Source organism: Camellia sinensis, chromosome 14 (assembly GCF_055761805.1).
Source record: "Camellia sinensis isolate YWXY chromosome 14, ASM5576180v1, whole genome shotgun sequence".
NCBI lineage: Eukaryota > Viridiplantae > Streptophyta > Magnoliopsida > Ericales > Theaceae > Camellia > Camellia sinensis.
The window spans coordinates 63627772-63634994 of NC_138974.1; positions in this window are offsets into that span (position 1 = coordinate 63627772).

Genomic DNA, 7223 nt, shown 5'->3' on the forward strand with positions numbered 1-7223 from the left:
GAAGAAAGAGCTCCTCTCTTATAGAATTTCAAGCCTCAAGCTTGTTTGACAAGCTAGAAGCTTGGTGCAATCCCTCCATACACGTGTATGGAGGATGCCTTCTGTGCCCAACAGCTGGCAATAAAAATATCTGCAAAAGCAAGAAAATGGTCGTTGGCCACTTAAAGTGGCCTACAGGGGGAAAAAGTGGCCTACAACCACCAAAAGTGGCTGACAGCCTCTCCCCTCCCTCTAGGCAATGGGTAACAAGGTATGGCACAAAAACAAACCAAAAGGAAGAGAGTCAAGAGGCCACAAAGACAAGGCACTTAGCCGGAGGCCCCGAAAACTAGCCTACGGGCCATTACAAGTGGCCTACAAGAGGAAAAAGTAGCCTATAGCTACAAAAAGTGGCCTACAGGCCTCTCTCTCCCTCCAGGCAAAAGCCCCAAGGCAATGGTCCAAAAACAAACCAAGAAAAAGAGAGTTAAGAGGTCCCGAGACAAGGCGCTCAACCGAAAGCCCCGGAAACTCGAAACAAGCACAAACATGCGCAATCATCGCGTGCACAAACGATGACGTCTGAGTCTTAAGGTCGGTCAAAAATGAGGTGTCTACACTATCCAATAAAATAATCCTACACACAACTTGGGTTTTACAAATACTCTACAAAGTATATTATATATTGAATTACATCACTAGATTATGTAAGAGACTGTATATTCTAGTTGCAGCCAAGGTTCTGAAAAGCGGTTGCGATTGCGGGGTGTAAAGGCCATAGCATAACAATTACGGTAACAGGAACCGTGAATTTTTTTTATTTTTCGCACATTTTAAAAAAAAATTTACCGATACGCATATTTTTTTCCATGATCATATTTATTGGGTTTAAAATAAATATTGATCAATTTTTGTAAATTTTTAAGTATGATCCAATATATTTCATATTTTTAAATCATTATAAACTGAGCTTTTTACATTTTATTTTAATAATTAATGACTTTATATTATACAAAAAATCAATCACTAACTATTATATATAAGATAAACAATGACAAAAGTAAGAGAATAAATAAGAGCCTAAATATATATACATATATACACACATATTTTAACTAAGCCAAATAGATAATGATCACACTTATTATTATTAGTTTCAAACAATATATAAATAGACACACACAAACAAAATGGTTGAGTGATAGCAGCTGAATAGAATAGTGTAGGTCTTACAGTTTTAACAAATCAATAACATGTCCTTCATCTTCCCTCTTTTCTCTCTCTATCTCTTGCTCCTCCATCTTCTTTCTTTATCTTCCCTCTTCTCTCTATCCCCCTTCCCTCATTTTCAACTTTTTTTTTTGTGTGTGTGTTTTTTTTGAAAGAAGCAGTTCGGAACTGTTACGTAACGGTGCGTAACAGGCCATTACAGCTATTACGGCACCGTTACGACTGGTATGGCCAACACACCTATGAATCTTAATCACACTGCAAAAGCGGCCAAAACGGGTGGCCGTAACCACCGCAACCGTTACGTAACAGTGTTACGTAACAGTTACGGCCACTTTTTAAAACTTTGCTTACAGCTGACCGAGCAAAGATTAAATACTTAAAAAAATTTAATAGATAAATATATATCGGTTCATTGTGTTCAAACCTTTGCAAAATATTCAAGTTCCACTCATGTTTGACTCATAAAAAATTCATTTGAAATCTAGTCCTTACGTAAGCAAGTCAAACTTAAATACATTTTAAAATTCATTAAATTTTCAAGTCAAATGTAAACGACCTATTACTCACGTCAATAAAAATAAACAAAAATTCAAGTTACTTGAGCTTAGCTTGATTTTTTATTTTTTTTTGATCGGCAAAAAAGACTATATTGATGGAAAATTTTTTTTTTTACATCAATAGAGAGGAGCTTGGAGCTAAAACAAGCTCCAACCTCCTAGTTGGTAAGAAACCAACGCGCAAAGCAAAGGTAAAAACCAGAAAAATTAAATCAGACAGATCAGTTAGCCCTTCCAAGCACCAAACAGATACCAGTAGACAGACCATAGCAGACATACCATTCCAAACAGCAAAACAGAACCTTTCATGCCAGTAATGGACCATTCCTCACAGTAGTAATGCACCAGCAATGAACCTTTCATGACAATAACTTCCATCAACCTCACTGAACCTTTCATGCCAGTTAAATTACATCCACTCCAGCTGCTGTGCAGGCCACTGAGCAAGGCAGACCAACAGATCAACCATTGAGGGCAGACTGTGATCTGCAGAAATGAGACAAAACACCCAACCCATACTGCAGAAAACCAGTAGTAGATAGCAGCTGCCAAGACTATGTGACCTCAAACACAACTAGTAAAAACCAGAAGTAGACATCAGAGCAAACAGCGCAGAAAAGCAACCAGAAGAATGCCTCAACAACCCCATCACAGTAAGCACTCCAAACACCAGCAGTGTACAACTCTAACAAATAGCCAGCAGAGGTCCAAGCAGAATACAACTCTAAGCAAGCCCAAGCAACTCAAGACAAATCAACACATTAACCTCAGCAAGGACCAACAGATGAGAGAGCACTAGATCAAAACCACAATAAAAAACGAGAGAGGCTCCAAAAATCAGCAGATAACCATCACAGGGCCGGGCCAGACCAGACCAGCAGTACACATCACAGGTCAGCCACCATTCCTGAGGCAGAATAAAACCTATTGTAGATTTGAAACAATGTCGCTGACAGAGAATGCCAAAGAGGGTGATGAAGCCTTGACCCATAGTACTATTCTAACCTTAATAAGATCACAAAGCACCTCTTGGTTAGGTTGAGCCCCATTAAAGACACATTCATTTCGGAGTTTCCAAATGGACCAGAGAACAGCAAAAAGAATAGCCAACCAAATTTTCTTTTCCATTTTTTTCAGCCTGCAGCCAGACCACCAGTGCATAAGATCTGGCACAGAACCAGGTAACACCCACTTGACACCCCACCATCGTACAATGTTGGACCAAATCAACCAAACAAAAGGGCAAAACAGGAGGATATGATTCACAGATTCAGCTTCATTGTTGCAGAAAAGACAAGCTTGGTTGACATTTGAACGCAAGACCCCAATTTTGCAAAGAAAGCTTGCAGTCTTAACCTTGCCATGCCAAGCTAACCAACCAAAAAATTGGGCTTTGGGAGGGGCACAGTTATTCCATAGTATATTAGGGCAGCTCAGAACATGACCAAGAGAAGATTCCCACCAATTGTACGCTGAGGACACAGTAAAAGAGTTTGAAGGGCCAGCAGTCCAAGATAAGGTGTCAGGCTGGGAAATGCATGTATCAGGTGCAATTGTAAGAAAGTCATACAACCTAGACACTTCTTCTTCCTCCCAAGCCAGTAAGGCTCTTCTAAAACCAAGATTCCAATCTATAGGACTAACTCTTTTCTGATAATAGGCAGCAACCACACCCATCTTATCAATGGATAAGGTAAATAGCCTGGGGAATGCCTCCTTGAGGCAGACATTTCCTGCCCATTTATCCCACCAGAATAGAGACCTCCTACCATCCCCCAATACAATGATGGAATTATTGATATAAAAGTTATGAAGCACTGCGTTTGGTAGGGCAGAAAATAAGATATCAGTCCAGATTTTGGAACCGTTGCCACCCGAACTAGGAGTCCAGCTAACATCCCTCAAGTTATATTTGTTACATATTACAGCTTTCCAAAAAGAGAGATTCTTAGTCCCAAAGCGCCACCACCATTTTAGAAGAAGACAAGCGTTCATAATATTGATTCTTCTCACCCCCAAGCCCCCAAAACTTTTGCTTCGTGTGACCACATCCCGCTTGACCAAATGCACCTTCCTTCTTAAATCAGATCCACCCCAAAGGAAAGAGGATTACAATTTCTCTATCTCCTTAGCCACTCCAGTAGGTGCTCTAAACAGAGAGAGATAATACGTTGGTAAGCTGGACATGACAAATTTGATTAAGGTCAACCTTTGAGCAAAGGAGAGCAGTCTCCTCTTCCATGAGGCTAGTTTCAACTTCAGCTTCTCAAGAACAGGTTTCCAGGTGCTTTTTCGGCCTGGATTTGCTCCCAGTGGCAGCCCTAAGTACTTAAGAGGTAGTTTATGATACAGACAATTAAGTCTACTAGCAAAGTTTTGTAACAATCCCTCGTCAACCCCAACACCACTGATTACACTCTTATGATAATTAATTTTTAGACCCGAGAGCAGCTCAAAGCATCGTAGAATTCTTTTGATATTCACCACTTCACCCCAGTTAGCTTCACAAAACAAGATAGTATCATTCGCAAATTGTAGATGGGATATAGAGAATCCAGATGATCCCACTTGAGCTCCTTTTAAAAGTCCCAGCACTTTTGCTTTAGACAACAAAATATTCAGGGCCTCAGCTACTATGTTGAAAAGGAAAAGTGACAAGGGATCGCCCAGTCTTAGACCCCTTTGAGGATGGAATTCAGGGGTTGGTGAACCATTGACCAAGACTGAAATCTTAGCAGAAGATACACAAGCTTTGATCCATTTGATCCACTTATTGCCAAACCCAAAGTTGGATAGCATGGAAAATAAGAAGGCCAAATTAACGGAATCAAACGCTTTTTCAAAGTCTAACTTGAGAATAAGGCCTTTACTTTTCGATTTCCTCCACCCATCAACAATCTCATTTGCAATCAGAACCCCATCAAGTATATTCCGGCCACCCACAAAAGCTGACTGAACCTCACCAATGATCCTAGGCATAACCAATTTCAATCTATTAGATAACACCTTGGCAAGAATTTTGTAGAGGGAGCCAATCAAACTAATAGGCCTATAATCATTCAGAGAAGAGGGGCTATCTGATTTTGGAATGGCAATGAATGAGCTATTAATTCCTCCAACAAAACATGCATTGCGATGAAACTAACACAAGAAATTGACCACATCGGATTTCACAATGTTCCAACATTTCTTAAAGAACGCCAAATTAAAGCCGTCAGGCCTAGGGGCTTTATTACCCTCACAAGTCATGATAACATGGCTGATTTCCTCCTCTGTGAACTCACCCTCTAAGTGGGCTATAGCTTGTGCACCACCAATGTTCTTAAAAGAGCCAGATAATTTGGGTCTAGAGCCCCAAGGTTCAGAAAAAAACCTAGAGAAGTGATTAAAAACTGCAGCTCGAACCTCTCTAGGCTCCTCCATCCGAGAGCCATTCACAAGCAAAGAGCCCAAGGTGTTCCTACTATTTCCACTACAGGCCATGATGTGAAAGAACCTTGTATTTCTGTCCCCTTCCAGAGCCCAGTTTTGTCTAGATTTCTGCAGCCAAATCCACTCTAGCATTTTGTTCAATTTCCAAGCTTCGTCCCTAATTTCCTTTCTTCTACACGATTCTGCAGAGAGTAGTGGCCTTACCTCCGCTAGCAGATCTAAAGCATGAGCTTCCTCCTCGAAACTTTTTAACCTGGATTCAACCCTCCCAAACACCTCCAGATTCCATTGTTTTAATACCTGTTTCAGAGCTTTGAGTTTCATAAGACATTTATATCATGCCCACCCTGCTACTTGCATTTCAGACCAGCTTTGCTTCACAAAAGGAATGAACTTGGGATGTAATAGCCAAGCATTGAGAAATCTAAATGGTCGCGGGCCCCAGTCTCTATCATCCTCCATCAAGATAATTGGGCAGCGGTCTGACAGTTGTCTAGGTAGCCCCCAGAGTTTGAGAGAAAAGTTTTGAATCTATTCATGATGAACTAGGAATCTGCCAATTCTACTCCAATTAGCCCTATCCTGAGAATTACACCAAGTAAATGTCCTTCCAAGCATGGGCATGTCCAATAGATCCATTTGCTCTATCATGGTGTTGAAATCCCTCATACCTCTATCTCTGTTGGAGCATCTAACCCTCTCAGATAAATTCCTAATTTCATTGAAATCCCCTCCCAAACACCAAGGCCCTGGGAAATTGGTTTTGAGGTTCACTAAACTAGCCCAGAGCTCTTGCCTTTTTGCCACATCATTAGGAGCATATACATTAACAATTACACAAGGAAAACTAGATAATAATGTACCTGACAGTAGCAAGAAACTATGATTATAGCAGGAGTCAATAAGTTGGAAGACATCCGGATTCCAAATGCACAACAGACCCCCAGCTCGACCAACAGCATCAACTACCAAAAATTCAAATTAGTCACCGGGCCACATGGATCTTACGAGACTTATGCTTATCTCAGACTTTTTGGTCTCTTGGAGTAAGATAATATCCACTTTCCTTTCAAAAACACCTTTCTTGATCTTTCTCCTTTTTTCGGGTCTGCCAATCCCTCTTGTATTCCATGATTGTATCTTCATATAGACAAATTTATACTCTTGAACCCCAGCCAGCCGTAGCCTAGTTGGCATCCCTAACCCGAGCTCTAACCTTCTCCATATCTTCAGCATCCAGCTGGTGCAATTTGCTAATAACCTCCTCATCCTTTCCTTCAAAATTGATGCCCAGAGTTTTACCCAGAGCCAAGGTAGCTTCCGGCTCAGACAAAGCGAGCCTCCCTCTACTGGATTTGCTTGCCATTGAGAGTGAAATGACAGTTGTTGCTGATCTGAAAACAGCCCCCTTCCGTAAGTTTAGTGTCGCTGACCCAAAGCTAGAAGTTCCAGTCCGAAGACCTTTCATCCGCCGAAGTTTCCTCCTTGGTGCTCTCTTCTGAAAGCTAGAGCTATTTGGGGGTGAGCTGGTAGCATTCAACCTCCATGAATGCTTAGGTTGAGGATGATTCGAAGCCCCCACACCATGGATTATCGGGGCAGAGTGTAGTGATTGTGTTCCTATATCAAAAGGAATGAGCCCAGCAGTTGGAGAGGCTAGACTATTTGGGCCGGTAGCCAGATGGTCTAAAACTGGAGCCTCATCCAATCCATAACATTCATGGGCTGGGGGTTTTTGCAAGTCCACAATTAAATTAATCCCACGGATCAAATTGTCAGGCCTAGACAAAGTTCTAATCAATCCAGAACTTTGAAATTCAACTTCAGACCTCCCATCGTCAACGACTCTCAACAGTCTTGCAGGGCTCTCCTGACGTACATAGCCGATTTCTTCTAACATGCCTTTCTGTAAATCTGATTCGGCCACCATCGAGGTGTCTCTGAGCTGATCATCTTCTACCATGGTGTTGCTGCTATCATGTGCTTGCACTAGTTCATGATCAACCCCTTCTTCATGCTTGC